Source organism: Balaenoptera physalus (assembly GCF_965194825.1).
Source record: "Balaenoptera physalus genome assembly, chromosome: 4".
Lineage (NCBI taxonomy): Eukaryota > Metazoa > Chordata > Mammalia > Artiodactyla > Balaenopteridae > Balaenoptera > Balaenoptera physalus.
Window position 1 is genome coordinate 146293355 of NC_138891.1, and position 24745 is coordinate 146318099.

The 24745-nt window shown below is 52.9% G+C and overlaps 1 protein-coding gene, 1 long non-coding RNA gene and 1 pseudogene across 6 annotated transcripts in view; 1 reads left to right on the top strand and 2 right to left on the bottom strand.

Moving 5' to 3' along the window:
• Window positions 1–554: 554 nt before the first annotated feature.
• LOC309660236 lies at window positions 555–11899 on the bottom strand. Its single transcript, XR_014263296.1, has 3 exons — window positions 11446–11899; window positions 2116–10659; window positions 555–2010 (listed from the first exon to the last, which is right to left on the bottom strand). It is a non-coding gene; the product is annotated as an uncharacterized lncRNA (long non-coding RNA).
• A 4300-nt stretch (window positions 11900–16199) lies between these two features.
• COL6A2 (collagen type VI alpha 2 chain) overlaps window positions 16200–24745 on the top strand; it is a 36805-nt gene continuing 28259 nt past the window's right edge. For 3 of the 4 annotated variants that reach the window (XM_082460970.1, XM_082460973.1, XM_082460972.1), the window contains exons 1-2: window positions 16200–16314; window positions 20032–20125. The gene's annotated coding sequence lies outside the window, so the exon portion shown is untranslated. The remainder of the gene's footprint in view (window positions 16315–20031; window positions 20126–24745) is intronic. The other variant, XM_082460971.1, reaches the window with a different exon arrangement.
• On the bottom strand, window positions 21050–21926 carry LOC309660380 (histone-lysine N-methyltransferase KMT5B pseudogene; annotated as a pseudogene). Its single transcript has one exon. The product of its transcript is annotated as a histone-lysine N-methyltransferase KMT5B pseudogene (transcript).

Consider the following 24745-nt stretch of genomic DNA (forward strand, 5'->3'; position numbering starts at 1 on the left):
CCTCATCCTTCCCAAGAGCACATGATTACATACATACCCATGCATACATGCACACACGTTCCCTCACGTGCATGCACACAGACACACGTAGATACACACATACACTTAAATACATGCACACAGATGCACGTGCATATACACATATACAGAGACGTTACACACGCACGTGTGCATGCATGCATACGTACGTGAGCATGCACACAGACATACACGTATATACACACATGCACATGTACATACATGTGTACACACAAACGTATGCATACACATATGCACACATACGTACACATACCTGTGGAATATGGACGCATACACACATGCATGTACACACACATACATACACACAGCACATTCCACCAGCTCCTGACGCCTGCAGGGACGTGGGATCCCAGATCACTGAAGTGACCACTCAGGACTCCCGGGACCCTGCCCCAGGCCTCTCCAGGGGCTCTGCTTTGGGAAAACGCAGCAGAGAGCAGGCCGTCTGCAGGGGGGATGGAAAGGGCACCCAGTCCCTCCTGTCAGCCCATGGCCTTCCCTCATCCCCTGTTGAAAAGCAGCCTTCATGCTCACAGCAAGTCAGTCCTGCTCTGTGGTGTGCACCATGGGGTGTGTGCCCTGGGGTCTGTGCCATGGGGGGTGTGAATCATGGGGTGTGTGCACCATGGGGTATATGTGCACAATGGGGTGTACGTGCCATGGGGGGGTGTAAATCATGGGGCGTGTGTGCACCATGGGGTGCGTGCACCAAGCGGATTAAACAGGACACGTGCCACCTGCTCCTAAACCTGCCCCATCAGCCTGAGCACCTTCTGTACCCCATCCTTGTGTTACCTGCTCTCATTCCCTGGAGGATGGTCCAGATTAACTGTCCTGGCCACACCCACATGGCCTCTGGCTTCCCAGCGCTAGAACCCACTACCAGGTGAGCAGGGAATAGCTATGAGTTTCTTTTTTTTTAATTGAGGTGTAATTGACATAACATTAAAATAAGTTTCAGGTGTACAATGTAATAATTCGACATTTGTATACATTGCAAAATGATCACTACAGTAAGTCCAGTTTACATCCATTACTACACATACTTACAAATTTTTTTCTTGTGATGAGAACTTTTTAAGATCCACTCTCTTAGCTACTTTCAAATATTCAACGCCCTATTATTAAGTACATGACATCCCTGTGACTTTTTCATTTTACGCTGGAAGTGTGCATCTTTTGACCCCTTCACCCATTTTGCCCACACCCCGCCACCCACCTGAGGCAACCACCAATCTGTTCTCTATATCCATGAGCTTGGTTTTTTGCTTGGTGTTTTTGTTTGGTTTTGTTTTTTTTAGATTCCACATGTAAGTGAGATCATACGGTATTTGTCTTTCTCCGTTTAACTTATCTCAGCATAACGCCCTCTAGGTCCATCCATGTTGTCACAAATGGCAAGATTTCAATCTTTTTTTATGACTGAGTAATATTCTATTGTATATATATACCACATCTTCTTTATTCACCCATCAATGGACACTTAGGTTGCTTCCATGTCTTGACTATTGTGAATAACGTTGCAATGAACATGGGGGTGCATGTATCTTTTTGAGGTAATGTTTTCATTTCCTTTGCATAAATACCCAGAAGTGGAATTGCTGGATCATATGGTAGTTCTATTTTCAGTTTTTTAAGGACCCTCCATACTGTTTTCCATAGTGACTGCACCAGTTTACATTCCCACCAACAGTGCACAATGGTTGCGTTTTTTCCACACCCTCTCCAGCACTTCTTATTTCTTGTCTTTTTGGTGATAGCCACTCTGACAGCTGTGAGGTGATACCCCTTTGTGGCTTTGATGTGCGTTGCCCTGATGATTAGCAGTGTTGGGCGCCTTTCTTGTACCTGTTGGCATCTGTATGTCTTCTTTGGAGCGTGAGCTTCTCTCTGGGGGTTTGGAGCACATTCAGTGGGTGCCAGGCGATGCCAGTCCTCGAGTCCAGTGGCATCAGAAAACAGCAGCTAAACCTGCAGGGCAGATGCAGAGAGGCTGTCAGCCTTGCAAGGACTTAGCAGAAGGGAGCCCCAGGGAGCGTATTAGTTTTCTACAAACTGCGGCTTAAACGCACCCACCCTTAGCCCACTGTCTCTGGGTGAGAAGCCCAAGAGGCCAGCTTGTCCTCACACGCTGAGAGCAAGGACAGATGAGCTAGGGTGCGATCAGGGGCTCTGAGAACCCTCTTCCAGGCTCATTCGGGTCACTGGCTGAGTTCAGTTCTCTTTGGCCGTAGGACTCGGTCTTCTGGCCGCTGTCAGCTGGGGCTGCCCTCAGCTCCTGACACGAGGTCACTCCATCTCTGCAACAGAGAACCCTCACCTCCCTCACGCCGAATCCCCCCGGCTCCAGCCGGAGAGAACTCAGCTCTGTAAGGGCTGTGTGGTCGGGTCAGGCCACCCGCATGGTCCCCCATGCTAAGGTCGGCTGATTGGCAACCTCAGCTACGCTGCAAACATGCCGTGGCACTCAGGCCTGGCCCAGGGGCCATCTCAGAATCCTGTGCCACGGGACAGAGCTGGCCTCCGAGCTGGATGCCGGGAAGAGCAGGTCTCCTGGGCAGCAAGGCCAAGACAGCCGCCACGCGGCCCCTGAAAACCTCATGGGGCGTAGAGCAACTTCTCCGGGACAGCGGGATGGAGGAAGAGACACAAAGACATCGGCCAAATGATTTCTTCTCCATCGGGTACCAGACAAGGCCTGGTTCTGCAGAAAATGTGGGCGTTTCGCTGTTTCCACAGTTACTCACAAACAACCCGAATTCCTTCCTGATAAATTTGCTGTGACACATTCACCTGGACCCAACTGCCTTCAGAACGTTTTTTTGGAGTGACTAATAGGGCTCAGCAGCCCAGGTTCTGGAAAGCGCGTTGTTACAGGAGCTGCTGTGGCCAAGTCGTCTGGCCCGGGGGAGGGCCGTGGCCATGTCTCTCCCCAGCAGTGTGACGCTTCCCTGGTCCCCAACCCTAGGGGCTGAGAGGTGGGCCCCGAGCAGGCAGAAGGGGGAGGGGCCCTGCCTCAGTATCCCTGCTGGCCGGTCACCCCATCTCTGGCGCCCAGATTCCTGGTGCTCCCTCTCTCAGCACCCCACCCAAGAGGGCTGGGCGGGCAGGTGCACCCCGAGCTCGAGGGCAGGCGGATCTAACCTGACCAGCGTTCAGGACTGACTGCTTGACGGAATCTCTGCTGGCAGCACAAGGGGTGGCAATGTCCTCGCCTTCGTGGGTCGTTCCCTTGTTCTCAGGCGGAGCCCCCTTACGTGGGGACTGGAGAACCTCAGGTGACAGCCAGGGCATGTGCTGTGTCTCACTGACCGCCTCACAGGACATGCCTGCCGTTTTTACAGGCGGGGAGACTGAGGCAACGCGGAGCCAATGCCTGGCCTCTGGCTGCACGGCAGACAAGGTGGGGCCCCAGGAGCCTGGCTCTCCGTCAGCGCCGTGTGTGGGTGGAGGTCAGAGGGCTCGGGCACTGAGGCGGACTCTGGAGACCCTGCCCACCATTCAGTGCCCAGGCACCTCCAGGGCCCGAGGTCCAGGGGTAGCCATCCCTCCGCCATGCTGCAGCCATGCGGCCCAGAGAGGCTGACCATGAGTGTCCAGCACGGGCTGTACAAGAGCCCATGCCCAGGAGGGCAGCCCACGAGGCCAGGCTGAGAGGCCGGGGACCTCAGGGGCTTTGTGTCAGGAATGGTTTTCTGGGTCCACAAGCCTGGCCACCCACCCTGGCAACCACTCGCCCCGCACCAGCCGTGGCTCCAACCACAATGCTGAAGGCTGGGCCACCATGGCAGAGCCCCTAGGAGGCCCAGGTCAGTCCTGGAGTGAGCAGGCAGGGCCAAGCTGCGGCCCCTCCTCCTGTAGGGAGTGACCTGGTTCCTCACCCACTCACTTAGGACCCACCGCTGCATCGTCCAGGCACCACTGGGCCCTCCAGGGCCACCAGCAGCTGCCTACCCCTCTCTCCCTCTGACCACTGGCCCAGAGGACCTTGTTCTTGGGCCACGCAGCTTCCCAGAGACCCTCCCAGCCCTGACCCATGCTGTGGGCCAGGCCTCGCCGGCAGAGCCTGGCAGGGCACCGGGGGCTGTCGCTTTGGGTCCCCGTGCCGCCTGATGCTGAGCCTAGACTCCTGGCTGCCAGGCAGCCACTTGGACCGGCAGGGGGAGAGGGCTCGGGAGGGCCTGGGATCTGGCAGGACAGAGGGGACCAGAGCCTCCTCCAGGAAGGCCACTCAGAATGGCGAGGCCAGGTCACCAGACACAGGCCAAGGGAGAGGACAGGCTGCCAGGGACCTGGGATAGGGCGGGGTGGCCGGGGCAACCACATAAGGGGGTCTCGGAGCTGGTGGAAGGGGGCTCCAGGAAGAGCTGGCCGGGGTGGGGCTTCTCCACGGGCCAGGCTCAGACGGGGTGATGGGCACAGGCCCTGCAGGACGGGCGGGGTAGCTGGGCCGCAGCCAGAGGAGTACGCAGCCCGGCCAGACACTCAGCAGCTGGACCTGAGCTTGGAAAGGTGCCCGAGGGTGGCCGGGCTGCTTCCCCGTCGGTTTCCCGGGTGGGCGAGGGCTCCCCCTCAGGAGGGGCATGGTGCACGCCCCCCAGGCGGAAGCAGTGACCCCAGCACCCCTCCCACACCTGCCACCGCGTCCCCACGCCCGGGGGGCTAAATGTGTGGAATAACTGACTGGAGGGAGGGGTGGGGGGGACATGTCGCTGGCCTCCCTCACCCTCGTCCTCGTGACCAGGACGGGCCTGTTCAGCGGGGCTGGACGTCCCCCGGGCCGCTCAGGGCAGGGCGGTGGCAGCAGCAGCCTGGGCCCCTCCCGACCCCGGGAGCCCTTGATCTGAGGGGAACTGGATAGGGCTCCTGTGGCATTTCAGAAAATCCCACACCCACGATTTCCCTGAGCCCTGGAATCAGGACTCTCTTGAAGTCCCTTCCAACTCTCAAATCCGTTCCAGTCGCCGCCCACAGAGCCGCTCCCCCCCCCGACATGTAGGTCTGTAGGAATTCCGCGTCTCAAGGCTGTTAATCCGCAGACAAGCTGGTTCTGTTTAAGGCTTGATTTGTCAGACAATTTTGAATTTTCTTCCTGCCAGAGGCGGCTCCATCAAAGGGAAGGGACCCTCCTCTGGGGCTGAAGTTGCTGGGCTTCCCTCCCAGCTTCGGCCCACGGAGGGAGGAGGGGCCCGAAGGCACCGGAGTGGGCGCACAGCAGCGGAGGGGTCTGCGAACGTCAGGCGACTCCCATCCCGAGGAAAGCCAGCAGGGCGCCAGGCCGGCTCTGGTACCACCGGCACCCTTTCTGATCACAGGGACCTCGCAGTACAAGCGGGGTGGTGGTGAGGACGCAGAAGTCCCGGAGTCCTGGCTCTGCAGGGGAGGAGCTGGGGGGGCCGTGAAAGGGGCGTCCCTCCAGGGGGCCCCTGAGGTCCCTTCCAAGCAGGGGGTGCTTTATTTATGATGCTCGGGCTGCACCCTGTGCTCAGGGGCCCCTTCCGCCTCCCGACCCGGCCCCATGTTGGGCCACGGGCATCTAAGCGGTAGCAGCCTGACTTTGAGGGTCAGTGTCCGGTCTCTGGGTCTAAAGCACCCCAGGTCAGCTGTGGCCCCAGGCCTTGCAATCCAGCTGTGGGAGAGGACCCAGGGCCCTGTTCCAAGCTCTGTGGTGTCCCCTCACCTCTCACCACGGCTCCCGTGTTGCCAGCAGTCTGCATCTGCAGACTCTCGCCATCCGGGGTGGCCAGGCCACAGCCGTTCGGGAGGAGTGGGGAGCGGGTGGGCACCATGGAGGGGGCTGCCAACCAGATAAGGTGCTGACCCCTCACGCCCGACGCAGTAGAGGCACAGTGGGAGGAGCAGGGCTGAGCCCAGGGAGGAACCAGTCGCCACGCCAGCGGGAAAGTGGGGAACACACGGGAGCGCACGCAGTTTCACTGCCAAGCGTGAGTGTGCATTTCTAGAAATGTGAGAATAGGGCTCGTCAGGATGGATGCTGGGTGGTGTTAAAAGCATTTTTGGCTCTTCTCCTCCTTTCCATATGGGACGCTCAGATGTGCTTCCTGGGTTCAGCTGGACAGCTTTCACCTGATCATGCCAGACAGCACACATGTCCACCCAGTGGTGCCAACACCTGCCAGGTGAGCAGGGGAAGATGCCAGAGGGGTCAAGTCACAAACCAACGCTGTCCTGACCCTGGCACCCTGCAGAGTCACTTACATGGGGCAGCTTGTCGACACGAGTGCTAGGAAGATCCCTTTGACAGAGGAGAAGCCACAGCTCGGGTGACTCCGAGGCCTGGCCAGCATCACAGGGCACAGGTGGGACTCTGGAGTCGTGCCCTTTGTGACTGGTCACTTGTGTGCCTCGGCCCCATGATCCTGACCATCCTGTCATCATGGACCCGCCAGAGGCACTGATCTCACAGACGGACTGACCTCATCATCTCAGAGAGACAGGCCCAGCCACACAGGGAAGTCCTTGAAGTAGAAAACAGACAAATGAAAGATAAAGTCAACAAAACAAAAAGTTGATTGCTTGGAAAGATCAATAAATTTGATAAAACTCCACATACACTAATTTTTAAAAAAAGAGATGTCACAAATTATTAATATCAGGAATGAAAGAGCAAACGTAACTATGGATCCAACAGACACTAGACAGACAATAAGGAACAATAAAGAAATGCAATGATAAGAGAGAAGCATAAGCAAAGTCCTCACCAAACTGTCAACGCAATAGGAATCACACTCGGAAGACTCTGGACTTACAGATTTCAGATTTGTTTTATCCCTGGTTCTTAAACACTAATGTAGAGAATTCTTCTCTCTCCACTTCATTTTCAAAAGAACAAACAAAGGAAAGAAGAAAAGAAATATAATGACCATCTTTATAACAATAAAGTTAGACAACTTACATGAAATAAACAAATTCCTTGATAGACACAAATTTTTCTAAACTAACTCAAGAAGAAATAGTCTGACATTTATTAAGGAAAATAAATTCATTATCCTAGAGGGCGTCACTGGAGAATCCTATCAAACATTTAAGAAAGAAGTAACACCAATCCTGTATAAACTCTTCTAAAATATGGAGGAAAAGGGAACACTCCACAACTCATTTTATGAGGCCAGTATTAACCTGATACCAAAACCAGACAAAGATATTAAAAGAAAAGCACAGACCAACATCCCTCATGAATATAGACACAAAAATCTTTAATGAAACATTAGTATATTGAACCTACAAATTTAGAAAAAAGATAATATACCATTACCAAGTGGGTTTATCCCCAAAATGCAATTTTGGTTGAAAATTTTTAAAAATCAAACAATATAATTCACCATATTAACAGAATAAAGATGACGAACACATTTGACCTCCTTGATAAATGCAGAAAATATATTTGGCAAAATACAACATCTGTTTATGAAAATACTGTAAGAAAACTAGGAATTGAAGGTAACTTTCTCAACCTAATAAAGAACATCATCAACAAAAACACCAAAATTACCCCACAGCTAATATTGTATTTAATATGAAAACAGAAGACTTCCTCTCTAAATTCGGGAACTGAGTAAAGGTGTTCACTCTCACTCCTGCTACTTGACATCATACTGGAGGTTTAAATAGTGCACAAAGGTGAGAAAAGGAAATAAAAGAAATCTAGATTGGAAAGAAGTAAAACTGTCTATTCACAGGTGATATGATTGTGTACTTAGAAAATTCTACAGAATCTACCCAGAAAAAGCTGCAAGAACTAATAAGTGGATTTAGCAAGGCACAGAATCAATATACAAAAGTAAATTATAAGGCAGGACTTCAGGAATGCTGGAGTGAGGACCTCTGCGAATCTACTCCTTCTTAAAAGCAATGAAATCACTAGCAAAATTATCTAAATTAACTTTTTCTGAGCTCTGGAGATTAACCAAAGGATTACAACAGTCTGAAGATTTTATTCAAGAAAAACTACTGTACTTTGGTAAGAATAAACTACTGAAACATGCTATGACATTAATGAACCTCAGAAACATCATGCCAAGTGAAAGAAGCCAGACACAAAAGCCCACATATTATATGATTCCATTTATATGAAACATCCAGAAAAGGCAAATATATAGAGAAAAGTAGACTAGTGGTTTCTTGGGGTTGAGGGATGGAAAGGGGGCTAACTCTAAATGGGCATGGGGGCTCTTATTGGGATGATAAAAAAGTTCTAAAACTGATTTGTGATGATGATTACACCACTCGGCAGATTTATTGAAAATTATTGAACTGCATACCTGAATAGGATGAATTTTGTGTTACGTAAAATATACCTCAATAAATCTGTTTTTTTTTTTTAAGCTATGCATAGCGTTTGCTATTCTCTCAGTTCAACACCTAGAACTCTGGACCTTCAAAGAAATGGGAGCCTTGGTAAATACGCCAGGCTCTCAACTGGGTCACTTAGAAAGTTATGCTCTAAAAGTAATGAAGAACTGGTAACATACCAGTCTTCACAAAGGCATAAACCTAGATTTGAATTATATCAATCCCTGACTGGAGAAAGGAATCCAGGCCTAAACTAGCTGTCCACCAAAATAAAATTAAATCCTATAAAAAGGAAGATAATATTAAGAAGAACCTCTACAATCTTTCACTAATAATGTCCAGCATTTAATAAAAAATCATCAGGTTAGTCAAGACACAGGACTATATGACTCTATGGGAAAAAAAAAACCAACAAGAGAAAAAGATCCACAAGTGGCCCTGGTTTTGGAGTTATCATACATGAACTTTAAAATAAATGTGGTTAATATCTCAAGAAAATAGAAGGTAAGATAGAGAACTGAATAAGAGGACTGTAATCTAGAAATTGAAGATAAAATAGAAATTCTAAAAATTAAAAATACAGTAACTAATAGTAAGAACTCAATGGATGGAATTAACAACAGATAAGACACAGCAGAAGAGAGGATAGACTCATTGGAAAATTGGTCAATAGAAAATGGTCAAGACTGAAGAACAAATTAAAAACAGATAGAAAATACAGAAAAGAGCACAAGAGATAAATGGAACATGATGAAAATGTCTAACATGTGTAAAATTTAAGGCCCAGACGGAGCATAAAGACAGAATGGAGCAGAGGCTATACTTGAGGAAATAACAGCCAAGAATTTTCTAAAACCTATAAAAGATATACACTGCAGACTCAAAAAAGAAATCTACGTAAGCCAAACAGGGTAAATACAAAGAGCACCACGCCTAGGTATATCACAGTAAAACAGCTATAAACCAAAGGCTGGGTCTTGAACTTCTCATCCCACCAGTGGTGGTGGTTTTCCCCCTCCGTCACCTCTGAGTACATCTAAACCAAATGGAATTAGTTTACAAAATGCCTCAGAATATTTATGCCTCCTCTTGACCAGCTGTGCGGTACTGAATTGAAAGGGCCCCCAGAATGTCATGCAACTCAGTTTCTGCTGGCACAGGAAGGCCGCGCCACCTTCTCAGGTTTTCTTCCCCCACCTGTCCTCCCTGTGAGCATCTATCTCTCGTCTGCAAGGCTCTCGTGACACAGGCTCCATTAGATCAGGTGTGTGAAGGGAGCTCTGTGGATGCCACCTTGGGGAGCTGCTATCCTCAGGCTGGCTTCACTTCCCGAGAAATGACCGGACGTGCAGGGGAAGTAAGGACCCTCAGGAGTGTCGCATGGCTGGGGGGAGGCCACCGTGCACCCACAGCCTCTTTCCATCAAGGGGGGCAGCTCTTGCCCAACAGCACGTGTCCCCCAACCTTCCTGCCACTGGTGCCCTGGCCCCACACGGGCCCCTCGCCAGGGTCCGCCTCTGTCCTGGCTCGCACTGGAGATGTGAATGGGGGTCCATGCCAAGTTGTCACAGCGCCCTAGGTTGTCATGAATACAAGCGCTCTGCTGCCCAACACCCGCTAAGTTTATCCAGACCAGTGAGGTAGCTTTGGCTTAAAACCGTAAAAGGTGCCGCTCTCCCACCAACTTGGAACACACACTGTGACACACTGACTCCCGGGCATTGCCTGTTAATGGCGGGTTTTGTCATTTCTGAGTCTGGAAAGTGGAGAGTGGAGTTACTCTGTCTGCCCCATGAGTGAGGAAAGGAAAATGTGAGTCCACAGTCATCTTCTAAATGCATTTCTGAGGCTGTGAAAGCCCTGCCCCGCCACCCAGAACAGTCCCACAAGAGCCACTGAGCATGAGAAAGCCACGGAGGGCTTATCCACATGGAACCACTTAAGGCCTCCCGCGGCCTGAGAACATGTGGGCAGAGGAGGAAACGACACTTCTTTTTTTTTTATTTATTTATTTTATTTACTTATTTAATTAATTTATTATTTTTGGCTGTGTTGGGTCTTCGTTGCTGCGCACAGGCTTTCTCTAGTTGCGGGAGCGGTGTTGTGGTACGTGGGCTTCTCATTGCGGTGGCTTCTCTTGTTGAGGAGCATGGGCTCTAGGTGTGCGGGCTTCAGTAGCTGTGGCATGCAGGCTCAGTAGTTGTGGCTCACAGGCTCTAAAGCACAGGCTCAGTAGTTGTGGCACACAGGCTTAGTTGCTCCGTGGCATGTGGGATCTTCCTGGACCAGGGCTCGAACCCGTGTCCCCTGCATTGGCAGGTGGATTCTTAACCACTGTGCCACCAGGAAAGCCCAGAAATGGCACTTCTTAATCCCTCGGGCGGGGCCAGCAGGGCCCACAGCCAAGGGCAGCTCCTTCCCTCACTAAGGGCACACTCACATCTTCAGGAATCGCTGGTCCCCCAGGTCTCAAAGTGCGTCTTCCCCACAGGCAGGAGTGACCCTGGCACCCCTCGGGGCCGTGAGCCCCCAGCCTCGGGCCTCAGCCAGGCCCCTCACGGGACGCTGCACGGATCAGGCAGCGTGGCAGTGCAGACAGCAGCCCGGGGCCAAAGCTGCCAGGGCCGCTGGACTCAGGACACCTGGCTGGGGTGGGGCTGACCCGGGTTCCCCTCCGTATCCTTCTGCACCTCAGAATCCTGGGGGAACAGCCGTGCAGGAGCAAGGGGAAGGCTCCTCAGGCCCAAGGGACCGCAAAGGCTAAGTGACGCCTCCAGAACTCTCTAAATACAGCCGCAGCAGGAGGCCCCAGTGCTTTTCAGGGGAACGCGGGGTGTCTGCTTTCACTGTGTCCGACACCTCGCAGACCCCCAGCCGAGATGGGCTGGACGCAGAGTGCAACTCTGAGGGTCTTGATCCCCACGAATCTCCATAGGATATCGGGGCCCGGCAAAGCCTGCGTCTGAGGCTCAGGATTTACCGGTTCAGCAGCCCCCCCACCCCCCGCGCTGAAGCCGGGCCCTGCCCTGCAGACACAAAGGCACAGGGGGCCGGCCTCGCCACCCAGGCTGAGGTTCTTCCCAGGAAGGTTACCTGTGCCCTTGGGCCTGTTTCCTGTGCAGCCGAGGGCGCCGGGCAGCAGGTGCCATGAGCCGTGTGCGTGCAGTGTCTGGCAGGAAGTGGGAAGCCATCCAGTGACTGATGCTGTCACGACCGCCTGGATCGGCAAACAGAGCCGCAAGCACGGCGGGTGCTGATGGCGCCCCACGGAGGACGGGGTGGGGACGCAGGCTCCCAGCAAGGCCGCAAAGCGCCCAGCCCCCCCCGGAGCCTGGCGTCCCCGGGGCAGAGCTGCGAGGCCCGGCTGCTGCCCGAGCTCGGGAGTCGGGAAGCGTCTCCCTACAGGTGAGGATCATCCACAGACACACGGCCTCGCTCCGGAGCCCAGGGACTGCCCAGAGCCCGCAGGCGCTGCCCACTGACACCTCCGACGCCAGGGGTCCAAGCGCAGGGCCGCCTGCACCCAGCCCGGCCTGCTGCGCAGACATGCCTGCTCCCCGCCCCTCAAAGCTGCCTCTGAGTCACCTGAGACACGGGGCGGGGCGATGTTCCTAAGAGTGGAAGGTGCGCCTTCAGAACCCAAAAGGCCTGCCGGGCCTGTGCTTCTTCCAAGAAAGGGGACGCAAGGCGCAGCAACTCGTCTCTCACTTTGGGGGGACATCCTGGCTCACCCCTGACCCCGGGCCCTGCAACCTGCCTGAGGCGCATCTCTCTGCATTTCGCAGGGCTCCCCTCCCACATCTGGGGCACACGTGTCCTAAGGCCCTCTGCTCACAGCCTCCTGACTCGTCCTGTCCAGCGCCTAATGTCCTCACTGCGACGGGCCTATGTCCTGTCCTGGGGGACGTCCAGGGGCCCAGACTCCTTGACTGTGTTAGGACAGAGGGGACAGTTAGCACAGCCCTGAGGCCAAACCGTAAATGAGCACTAAGTTCCCTCCCACGTGACCGCAAACCGTTTCTGGTCCTCTCTTTCTAATTGGGATGGAAAAGAACGTGACCACTGATCCTGCGACAAGGATGTCACAAGGATGTCACACCTGGCACAGCAGGTGCAGCTGGGCTGCTCCCTGGCTAAGCCTCAGGGGTCTACACTCTCCAGGACCAGCCAGTCTCCGCAGCCCTTGTCACCACAGAGACCGACAGCCCACCCCGCCTGCCTCCTCCAGGTCGTGACCTCCAGGACAACACGTAGTTTGTGGTTTACCTTCTGGGCCATGAGGGGGCAGTGTCCAAGCTTCCCCTTGGGCTTCCCTGCTGGGCTGTCTGTGACCACGCCGGCAGGGAGCCCCATGTGCAGTTACTCCAGTGGCCCGCTGCACACTTGGGGACAAGGAAAATGACCACTGAGTGGTCTGACCAACACTTTGGCCAGGATTCTTTTATTACCCGGCCTGGTAAACCCCTCCTCCAACAGGGAGGCCATGGTGACATTGTGGGTCTCCAGGTGTCAGTATCCACTCAGATTCTGTGTCCAATTGTCCTCATAACGTCTTGACAGTTCCCTACCAGAGCGTTGGGGCCACCCAAGTAAATGCTGTAGGTCTCTGGGAGAATCGGGGAGCCTCACAGTAAAAACTGACCAAGGCGAGGCCCGGCCCTTCCTCCTGGCCGCCTGGCCGCCTCTGCAGTTAGTGGTTCCGATGGGAAGTTCGTGAAGTCTGGGAACGGAGTCGGGATCCCGCCTTTTCACTGGAGGCCCTGCCCTCGGCCTCTTCGTTCCTTCCTCTGCCATCTACCAGGGCAGCTTCTGCACTTCTATTCTGCTCACTGTGGGCCAGAACTTTCTCCAGGCCTCTGTGAGTCATCCCAGAATTGAGTGTGCCCTGTGACCTGAAGACTTGCCAGGAGATTAAATCCTAAGTTCCGAGTAAGTGCCTCCAAGTTGAGAACTCCTGCTTTCACAGTCTTCTGTTCTGGCCTCTGGGTCAAGGACCCTCAAATTCAACCCCAGGACTGCTGCCCAGCACCGGCAGGTGGGCTGGCTCTCCCGCAGCTCCTCTGACGTACGACCTCTGTCCTTCTGACCCGGCCCACAGGTTCCCATCAGGTTACACTGGACTCTCTCTCGGTCATTGGCCTGGCAGCCAGGAGATGGGCCGGGGTGGCCTCCATGGGGGGCATCTGTTGCCTTGCGGCAGGGAGGCGCCTGCAGTGACTCCCAGCACAGTGAAGTGCCGGCTCTACCAGGAAAGAGTGGGGGCCCCGCCAGCTCTGAGGGCTCAGGGGTCTGCAGAGCCCCTTCCTCAGGGCTTCCACCCGGATGTCCCCACCCAGGTTCAGGGTCTCGGGTTTACTCGGCCGGGGTCTGACCGTCACCGACCAGCGACGGCCGAGCAGTCACGGCGCCTGGAGCCAGGTGCTCCTATCATTCTCAGCCGCTGCTCAGCCCTCAGTTCTTCCCCCGAAGGAGACGGGATCTCTTTTTAGGACAAAGAGACCCCTGGCTCTCACCCTGAGCCCTTAACCGTTGGCTAACTGCCTCGGTCTCCCGTTACCCCCGCAGGGCCGTCGGTGCAACTCAGCACTAGCCAGGTAGCCCTCCGACCCCTTCAGACTCCTGCGTCGTCACACCTGCAAGGTGCTCCTTGTAACAGGACACTTTCCCAGGTCACGCCTGGTGGAATCTGGCAATTGGGCCTCCACCTTGTGCCAAGAACTCCCTGCCCCCCACACACCAACCGGACGGGGTCACCAGTGGTGGGAGAGGCAGCACCAATGCCCCCTGCACTCCTGTGTCCACTGCGGCCCTCCGAGAAGGAGGCACCAAGGCAGGCGGGATGTGACTAGAGATTTCCTGGGGCAATGGCTGAGAAGGATCCAGGGGTGGAGGCCGAGGATGATAGGGGAGCCCTCAGACCAGAGATGAGACCCCTGGGAGGACACGGGGAGGGCGCTGGGGAAGGCGAGTGGCCGCCCACAGAGCAGCTCCTAGACTGTCCTGGCCATGTTGACAGGGACACCTGGAGCCAGCTTAGCCCCTTAAAGGATTTGGGTCTTGTAGGAATGGGCCTGTGTTCATAGCCCTGGGAGCAGCCCCATGGGAAGTGTGGCCCCAGAGGGCACAGGTGGCCCAGCGGGGCGGCACCATGCGGGGCCCTAGGCAGCAGCACTCCAGGGCAGGGAGCCTGGGCTCGTGTTCCTGGCCGCCACGCAGCTGCCACACTCAACACACTTGCACACAGACACACAGCACACACACTGCACATCCGCACACTCACACACAGATACACACACTCACACAGCCACACCCCCACCTCAGTGCCCCCTGGCTCCGGCGCCCATCCACACGGGAAAGGCCCCTGGGGAGGAGACAGTGACTGGTGCTGCCAAGGGACGGGTGGGCAGTGGGCGGTGGAGTGGGCATTGATGGGGGTCCAGCCGGAGGGGCTCCGGGAGGGGCAGCAGGCGGAAGGCAGCGTGCCGGAGCCAAGGCGTAACTTGCAAGCCCTTCAGATGGCAAAGCAGGGGCGGCCTGTCTCGAGGCTGCAGGGACTGCGTGTCCCTCCCCTTCTGCTTCAAGTCACTACTGCTGGGCTCACTGAGGACACAAAGACCCCTGGCCTCGGCCACCGTACTCTCCCAACAGGAGATGGGACCCAGCTGCACCAGAATCAGGGCACAGACAGAAAGAGGTGGTCAGGAAGACCAGCGGGGCTGCACGCAGTGGGGCTGCACGCAGTGGGGAAGTCCTCCTGGGCACACACAGGTGACCAAGAAGCTCTGGGGTCTCTCTCCTCTTGGGTGGAGGGGCTAAGCCAGAGATTTGCAAAGCTGCTCATCTGAGGCTGGAACCATATCTCCTGCTGCCTGGGCCCCCTTCAAGGATGGCGGTGGCACGGCCTATCCCAGAGCCCAGGGACCTCAGCCCCAGTCCCACCTGCACCCTCCCTCGAGGAAGAGCACTGGTCTGGGGGGCTGCCGCTCCAGGGCGGGTGGGGGAGTGGCGATCCCCCTTCAAGGATGGCGGTGGCACGGCCTATCCCAGAGCCCAGGGACCTCAGCCCCAGTCCCGCCTGCACCCTCCCTCGAGGAAGAGCACTGGTCTGGGGGGCTGCCGCTCCAGGGCGGGTGGGGGAGTGGCGATTCCCCCCACAGCCCTGACAGGGGCCCTGCTCACCCTCTGCCGGCCTCGGCTCAGGTGGGGCCATCACAGTGGCCCCAGGGCCCAGCCCCAGGAGCACCTGTGGGGTTCTTGCAAGGAAACCCGGGCCCAGCCAGCACCACTAGGCCCTCGCTCCCCACCCAGAGCGCCGGAGGCTCCCGCTGTCCTGGCTGCCCTTGCCCCTCCCCGGCCGGCCTTTCACCCCTGAGGGGCGGGGACCCCACAGCGGGACACCCGTTGTGATCAGTGGGTCACAGAGCTGCGTGTCCCTGCATGAGGAAGACCCCAGCCCGCTGGTCCTGAGCAAGGGGGACATGGGGAGGGGACGCCGGGCGGGAGGACCCTGCGGCCTCCCAGGGCTGCTCCTCCAAGGGGCGAGTGAGTGGGGAGTCCGAGGCGCCCCAGGCCCCGGAGGAGACGCCGCAGGTCGCGGGGAAATGGGCAGGGTCGGGCAGCAGGCAGGGAGGTGGGCAGGCGTCCAGTCGGAGCAGCAGTCCGAGGGCGGGGAGGGGTCCTGTCTTCCAGGGGCCGCTCTCCCGCCCCGTCCCCCGACTCCCCGCACCCCTGCCCCCTCCGGTCCCCTCCCGGCCGCTCGGGTCCCCTGTCGGCCCCCCCCCCGCCGCCATGCGCGGGGCCGCAGCGCCGCCCGGTGGCCTCTGTGGGCGCGGGGTGGGGCGGGGCGGGGCGGGGTCTAGCAGCGGCCCCTCCCCCTGCCCACTCGGCGCCGTCTCGCACCGACGGGACCCGGAGCCTCTGCGCTCGGGAAGAGTCCGGCGAGGGGGCCCGACGCGCGGTCAGGTAAGGCCCTGGGCAGCGCGGTCCGCCTCGGCGCCGGGACTCGGGGACTTGGCGTTCGCCGGGGGACGCGCCCGCCGCGGTGCCCGCACTTGCACCGCCGGCCTCGCTCGGAGCCCCCGGGTCCACGCCTGGGGCGCCTCGCGCGGGGGCCCGCCCGTCTGTCCCCGCCTCTCCTGGGGCCGAGTTGGGCTCCCGGTTCCCGGCGCGGTGCTGAGGCCGCGGCGCCTGCCGTCCCTGCCCGGGTCCCCCATCTGCAGCCAGACCCTTGGCCGCTCCTGGGAGGCTTGGTTCTGTCTCGGGCCGGGGACATCTCCGGAGGTTGAGGAGCCCAGCTCACTCCCACGGGAGGACCCCCCGGAACTGAGCACAGGGCCTCCAGGGGTGCTGGCCCCCTCCTCGGCTCGGCTGAGAGGGAGCGGATGTCCCTTCTCCCCCTGGAAGGACTGGCCCCTGGAATGAGCTCTGAGGGGCCAGCTTCCCGGGCACTCGGGCTGCAGGCGAGGAGGGGGTCTCTGCTACCCGGAAGCAGGGGTGAGCAGGGAGGGGGAGAGCACAGGTCACACCCCACCCTACCCAGGAGTCGGCAGGAGCCCAGCCTGCCCCCATTCCTCTGAGGCTGGAGGGGCGCACCGGCATCCGCCCGACAAAGTCGGCTAAGGGAGACTAAGGGGGCGCTGAGTGGGACACAGGGAGGGAGGTGGGAGCCCAGGCGGACTGTGCCAGGGCGGCTCCCCTGCTGGTCGGGCCCCACACCCACCCAGGGCTCCTCACGGGCCCAGCACCCACTGTGGGGGTGGGGAGGTCAGCCGCTGAGAGTATCAGCTGATGCTGGTAACAACCAAAAACGGCAGGGCGCAGGGCGGCGCCCTGGGGTGCCTGCCATCCTGCCCGGGGCCCCGGAGAATGGTCCCCTGAACCCAGGGAGAAAGCTGATGGCCCCCACACCCCCAGGCCACCCAGCTGTCCCCAAGGGAAGGATCTGCACTTGTAGAGGGACACCCAAAAAGAAGGAGGCTTGAGGTACACAGATTTCCCTGGGTTTTGTTTCCAGTAAAGGAGTTCTGGCTTGGAGGCCATCTTACGTTGGGGTCTATTTCCTGTCTGTCTCACCGGGGCCAGGAGGCTGGACGGGCACTGGGGGCTCCCAGGAGGGAGGGAAGTGGTCTGCCTTCCTTCCGTCACTCTGAGGCAGGAGAGCTGGGCGGGGGAGAGGGCCTGGGCCCCCGGGGCATAGGTGACTGGAGGGGCTGGATGCAAGGGGCGCAGATGTGTCCCCTTGGCAGGACGTGGCTCTCAGTGGGCCACTGGGCCACTCTGGCCACTGGGAAGCTGCCGCCCTGGGCTGATGAAAGTGACCTGGGAGGCCTGTGAAGACCGCGGCAGGTTGGGGGCAGTTGTTGGGCATGTCCACAGTGGAAACTACAGGGAAGGCAACATCCAGGTGAAAGCCAGGCTCCAGCCGCTGGGTCACCTGGTCGGGTGGAGCGCGGCCCTGCACCGGGCAGGGCACATCCACGCCCCCCAGACTCTGCATCGCCAGCCAGCACAGGCAGCTCTGTTGTGCAGCAGGCCCGCCTGAGGTCCCTCAGGTGTGAGATGAGCTCCCTGAGACGGGCCGGTGCCTGGGAGAGGAGCAGGACCCAGGGGTCTTCCCGGGGCCTCAGCAGGGGGTGTGGGCCAAGGCCAGCCTCCTCTCTGGCGCTGCTTTTTCATCTGTAGAACAAGGTCTCCAGGTTCACAGGGTATAGGGAGACCGTGTTTGTGGCCACGAGTGCTTTACAATGCTGGGAAACCTAGCTCTTGTGATTGTTTTAAGAAAAACTCAAATAGTTTGATTCTTTTCCTTTAAACACGGCCCCGTGTTCCAGTGGGTCTCTCCTTCCTGTGGCTCCTTTCAAACATTTGTGCAAAGCCGGGGGACCCTGGTGTGGGGCACACCTGCAAAGAAGCAGGGCTCGTGGGGTGCTGCTCCCTGAACAGGACCTGGGGGGCCAGCCCCCGCCCTGAAGCATGTGCTGGGATTGGGCCAAATCGGAAAGCGACACCCTGCAAAGACCGGGTGCAGATCCGCCCCAGAGATCTGAACAGGCCGGCAGCCCCACGCCCCGCCAGCGGGTAGCCTCCGGGGGCCCAGTGTAGACCCTGTGACGGGCAGATGGAGGGTGGGCAGCCCAGCTGTGGGGGGCTGCTCCTTGGAGAGCAGAGTCTGGGTCACAAGTTCTGAAAAGTGTCAAGGCTTCCAAACCTGTTGTCAGAGCCACCAGAGGAGTGGAGACGGGCCCTGGTGCTCTGGCTGTGGACAGTGTCTGGTTTTCTGTCCTATTTGCCAGTTTCATAGATGAGGGATGGTGCCTTGTTGGTTTGTCTCCATGTCCTTGGTTTTTGTGCAGCTCGATCACTGACCATGTGTACTGCTGTTACTTTCCTGGTTATGATTTCCCCATCTTCCTAACGGGTGCTCATTTTTTACTACTTTGTAAGAGATTTTTTCCCCTAATTTTTTAGAATTGTGGTTAAATACACATAACATAAAATCTACCATCTGAACCATTTAAAATGTATAGTTCAGTGCTATTAAGTACCTTCATATTGTGATACCATCACCACCATCCATTTCCAGAACACTTTTCATCTTGTAAAACTGAAACTCTGTCCCATTAAACACTAACTCCCCAATCCCCCCTCCCCCAGCCCCTGGCAACCACCATTCTACTTTCTGTCGCTATGATTTCTGAGATTTTCTAAGTACCTCATGTAAGTGAATCATACAGTATTCGTCTTTCTGTGTGTGGCTTATTTCACTCAGTATAATGTCCTCAAGTTTCATCCATGTCATAGCATGTGTCAGAATTTCCTTCCTTTTCAAGGCTGAATAATATTCCATTGTATGGATGGACCACATTATGCTTATCCATTCATCCATCGATGGACACCTGGGTTGCTTCCACATTTTAGTTATTCTGAGTAATACTGCTATGAACATTGATGTACAAATATCTCTTTGAGACCCAACTTTCAATTCCTTTGAGTATGTGTAGCCCCAGAAGTAGAACTGGTAGATCATATGGTAATTCTATTTTTATTCTTTGAGGAGCCACCATACTATTTTCCATACAGCTCTACATTTGTACATTCCCACCAACAATTCCAATTTCCCCTTATCTCTCCAACATTTCTTGTTTTTTGATACTGTCCATCCTAATGAGTGTAAGGTGATATCTCATTGTAATTTTGATTTGCATTTCCCTAATGATTAGTGATGTTGAGCATTTTTTCATGTGCTTATTGGCCATTGGTATAACTTCTTTAGGGAAATGTCTATTCAAGCCCTTTGCCCATTTCTGAATCGGGTTGCTGGGGTTTTGGTTGTTGAGTTTCAGTTCTCTATATATTCTGGATATTAATCCCTTATCAGATATATGATTTGCAAGTATTTCCTCCAATTATGTAGGCTGCCTTTTGACTCTCTGGATAGTGTCTCTTTTGTATTGTTCTGCATTTATTATTAAAACCAACAGTCAAGGGTAAATGACAGACTGACTGCCCGTCTTTGTTCACTTTGGACATTAAAGACTGGAATAGGAACACAGTATCACTTTTCCACGGCAGAAGTTACCCCTGGCCTCTGACCCCCAGCAGCAGGTAGAGTCAGACTTCACGGCAGTGACAGTCACCATCATGGGAGACACCCTCCCTTTTCTTTGGGATCTTCTGTAGTGGAGAGGGGCACCCAGAGTTGGGCTGAAGACATCTGAAGACAGGGAGAAGAGCCGAAATAATCAGACCTCAGAGGGTACTTACGTGCTAAGAGGTATGGATGGACATTTTTTTTTTTAATAAATTTATTTATTTATTTGTTTATTTTTGGCTGTGCTGGGTCTTCATTGCTGCGCACGAGCTTTCTTTAGTTGCGGTGAGCAGGGGCTACTCTTCGTTATGGTGTGCGGGCTTCTCATTGTTGTGGCTTCTCTTGTTGTGGAGCACGGGCTCTAGGTGCATGGGCTTCAGTAGTTGTGGCACATGGGCTCAGTAGTTGTGGCTTGCGGGCTCTAGAACTCAGGCTCAGTAGTTGTGGTGCACGGGCTTAGTTGCTCCGCGGCATGTGGGATCTTCCTGGACCAGGGCTCGAACCCATGTCCCCTGCATTGGCAGGCGGATTCTTAACCACTGCGCCACCAGGGAAGCCCTGTATGGACATTTATAGTGCCAAAACAGGCGTGCTGTGGGGACCATCAAGTTAAAACTTTTAAACTTTATTCCTGTCAGAGACAAGTCAGACTAAAGAGGCTACTGCTTTAGGGGCAACTAGAGAAAACTGATGTCACCCTGATGGAAAACAGTAGCGATCACAGTGATTCCGGGACTTCAAAGCTCCACAAACATGATGTGTTTTCTTTTGCTTGTTTAGGCTTTCTTCTCTTTCTTTTCTCTTTATTCTTCATTCTCTCTTTCTCCGGTCTCCATTAGGTTCTACCCCCACTCACTGCAGGTATCTAAAAGCTCACTTCTTTCTCCTCTTCATCTCTCTTGCTACTTTGAGGAGCGGCTATTACAACACGTCATAGTAGAGCAACATTCAAAATGCTCCTCTATCATAGTTCTGAGTCTGGAAACTGGTGGTTTGGTGAATTGGGTCAGCTCATTTTGAAAAAGGCAAGCAAGTTGTAAAAAGGGGGTTGGGAGCCTTGAGGCCAGATGCTATGAACTCCCCAAGTCCACCAGCCAACCTAACAGACTGGCCAGGCGTGGAACACGTGTGTGCCTGTGTGATGCCACGTCGTCCTTTGTCTTCTCGTGGGACCTGACAACATCATCACAGAGAAACTAACACCGTGGAAAGGTTTCTTTCAAACGTATGATGACCTTGCGTTGTTTCTATTCCTGAGTGGTGTCTGCGTCAGTGTTAGGACTGACAGACTGACTGAATTCTCACTGCTGTCACCTAACTTTTTAAGCCTATTTAAAGGTTTACTGTGTCTCTGAGTCCACATTTGCTGTTGATAACAGCAGCAGAAGCAAGAGTCCCGCTCTGGATTTAAAAGCACCAGTTGCCATCTTTCACAACTGTAACACTCGCAGAACTCATTATTGCCCCCCAGAAAACCCATCTCCATAGTAGCAAGAATTTCTTCTCCAGGTTCAGTATCTCTTAGAGCCTTCGCACTTGCTGTGTCTTGGCCAACTGGCAGAAACTCACACTTAGGTCTGCAGTCATGGTTTGTAAATGCAGCAGGACCAAGGCAAGCTGAGCACAGTTTTTCCTTCTGGAATACACAACCCTGAAGTCGTTTTCTCTGGGTCCAAGTAGGATGTTCTCCTCAATTTCTGAAAGCTCAGCAACACAACCCACCAGTAATTCTATTTTGTCATTTCATTTCCACTCTTTGGTTGCAATTATTTTGGCTCTCTTTTGTTCTAATGAGTATCTATTACAAGGCATTATTTCAAATCCACTGTCAGTTGCAAACATTCGCAAGTAAATAAATACGTGTTCCTTGAATAAATTCTCCTGCATCATTTTTTTAAATAAATTTATTTTATTTGTTTATTTATGGCTGCGTTGGGTCTTCATTTCTGCACGCGGGCTTTCTCTAGTTGCAGCGAGCGGGGGCTACTCTTTGTTGCAGTGTGCGGGCTTCTCATTGCGGTGGCTTCTCTTGCTGTGGAGCACGGGCTCTAGGCGCGCGGGCTTCAGTAGTTGTGGCACGTGGGTTTCAGTAGTTGTGGCGCATGGGCTCAGTAGTTGTGGCTCAGGGGCCCTAGAGCGCAGGCTTAGTAGTTGTGGTGCATGGGCTTAGTTGCTCCTCCTGCATCATTTTTGTTGCAAAGTCAGACATTTGACGGCTTTCTCCAAGTGCTCATCTTTCTGAAAATGTTCAATCACTTCCTTTAGTTCTTCTTGCCTTCCTGTAACAGACCGAAAGCTAGTATTCATTTTGTGTGTTTGAAAACCGAAATAGGGATCAAGAACCAAACTGGTTGCTAGGTCATCATTTTCAGAGTTCCTTGGTGGACATTCCAGAAGATGGTACATATCGACTCTGCCCTTCGCATCCTGAATTACAATAACCTCGCCTCTTGGGCTACCCTGGGGTCCCAAAGGCAGCGGCTGGTCTGGGGACTCCGTGTCCTGGGTCCCGAAGCCTCGTGTTCTGAGGCTTCGCTGCTGCCTCTGGTGTCAGGCTGCCCTCCTCTCACAGCCCCAGAGCCTCACTGCCCTCCCCAAAAATGCATCTCCACCCCCAGTGAACCGCTCAGACCCTGCCCACGACTGGTGGAAGGACATGAAAAGGAGTGCCCTGGACCAGGCTGAATAGTGTCTTTTGATGCACAAATTTTTTAAATTTTCATGGAATCCAGTATGCCTATTTTTTTCTTTAGTTGCTTGTGCTTTTGTTGTCATATTCAAGAAAGCATTGCCAAATCCAGTATTGTGAAGAGTTTTTCCTTCTGTTTTCTTCTAGAAATTTTATAAATTTAGGTCTTACACTTAAATCATGGATCTGCTTTGAGTTAATTTTTGTGTATGGTGTTAGGTAAGGTCCAACTTCGTTCTTTAGAATGTGGATATCCAGTTTTCTGGCACCATTTGTTGAAAAAGACTGTCTTTTCCCCCACTGAATGGTCATGACACCCTTGTTGAAAATCGTTTGATTACATATGTGAGGGTTATTTTTGGACTCCATTTGTCTATATGTCCCTTTATCCCGGTACCATACTGTTTTGATTAGTGTAGCTTTGTAGTAAATTTTGAAATCAGGAAGTTTGTTCCTCAGTTTGTTCTTCACTTTTAGAATTGTTTATGCTATTCAGGGTCTCTTGATATTCTTTGCGAATTTTAGAGTGGTTTCTTCCATTTCTGCAAAAGTCATTATTGAGATTTCAATGGAGATTGCATTAAATCTGTGAATCACTTGGGGTAGTATTGACATCTTAATATTAAGTCTTCCAATCTATAAACACAGAATATCTTTCCATTTATTTATATCTTCTTTAATTTCTCTCAGAAATGTTTTATATTTTTCTTATTTATTGTTTTCTTATTTTTTCTTATTTTCCTTTTTGTGTTATTCATTGTTAGTGTATAGAAATGCAACTGATTTTTGTGTGTTGACTATGTTTCCTGCTACTTAGCTGAATTCATTTATTGTAACAGTTTCTTTTTGTGGACTCTTAAGGATTTCCTACCTATACAATCATATCATCTGTGAACAGAGATAATTTTACTTCTTCCTATACAGTTTGAATGCCTTTTATTTCTTTCTTGCCTAATTGCTCTGACTAGGACTTCCAATACTATGTTGAATAGAAATGGTGGAAGTGGGCATCTTTGCTTTGTTCCTGACCTTAGAGGAAAAGCTTATAGTCTCTCACAATTGAGTATGATGTTAGTTGTGGGATTATTATAAATGGCTTTTATTATACTGAGGTAGTTTCCATCTATTCCTAGTTTGTTGAATTCTTTAATCATGAAAGGATATTGAATTTTATCAAAAGATTTTTCTGCATCAATTGAGATGATCATGTGCGTTTTTCTTTCATTCTGTTAATGTGGTGTGTTACATTAATTGATTTTCATATGTTGAATCATCTTTGCATTCCAGGAATAAATCCCACTTGGTCATGATGTTTAATCCTTTTTCTATCCTGTTGAATTCTGTTTGCTAATATTTTGTTGATGATTTTTGTATCCATGTTGATAAGGAATATTGGTCTGTAGTTTTCTTTTCTTGTAGTGTCTTTGTCTGGCTTTGGTATCAGGGTAATGCTGACTTCATAGAATGAGTTTGGGGGTATGCCCTCCTCTTCAATTTTTTTGAAAAGTTTGACAAGTACTGATGTTAGTTCTACTTTAAATGCTTCCTAGAATTCATCTGTAAAGCCGTCATGTCCAGGCCTTTTCTTTGTCAGGAGATTTTCAATTACTGATTCAAACTCCTTACTACTTACAGGTCTCTTCAGAATTTCTATTTCTTCATGGTTTTGTCTTTGTAGGTTTTGTGTTTCTAGGAATTTGTCCATTTCATCTAGGTTATCTAATTTGTTGACATACAACTGATTATAGTATTCTCTTATAATTCTTTTTATTTCTGTAGAATCAGTAGTAATTTCCCACTTTCATTGCTGATGTTAGTAATTTGAGTATTCTCTTTTTTTCTTAGTCCATCTAGCTAAAGATTTGTCAGCGTTGTTGATCTTTTTGAAGAACTGACTTTTGGTTTCATTGATTTTTCTCTATTGTTTTTCTATTATTTCATTTATCTCTGCTCTAGTATTTATTATTTCATTCCTTCTGCTAGCTGTTAATTTGTTCTTTTTCTAGTTCCTTAAGTTGTAAAGGTAAAATTAGGTTGTTAATTTGAGATCTTTCTTGTTGTTTTATGTTAACATTTGTAGCTATAAATTTTCTTCTTCATACTGCTTTTACTGT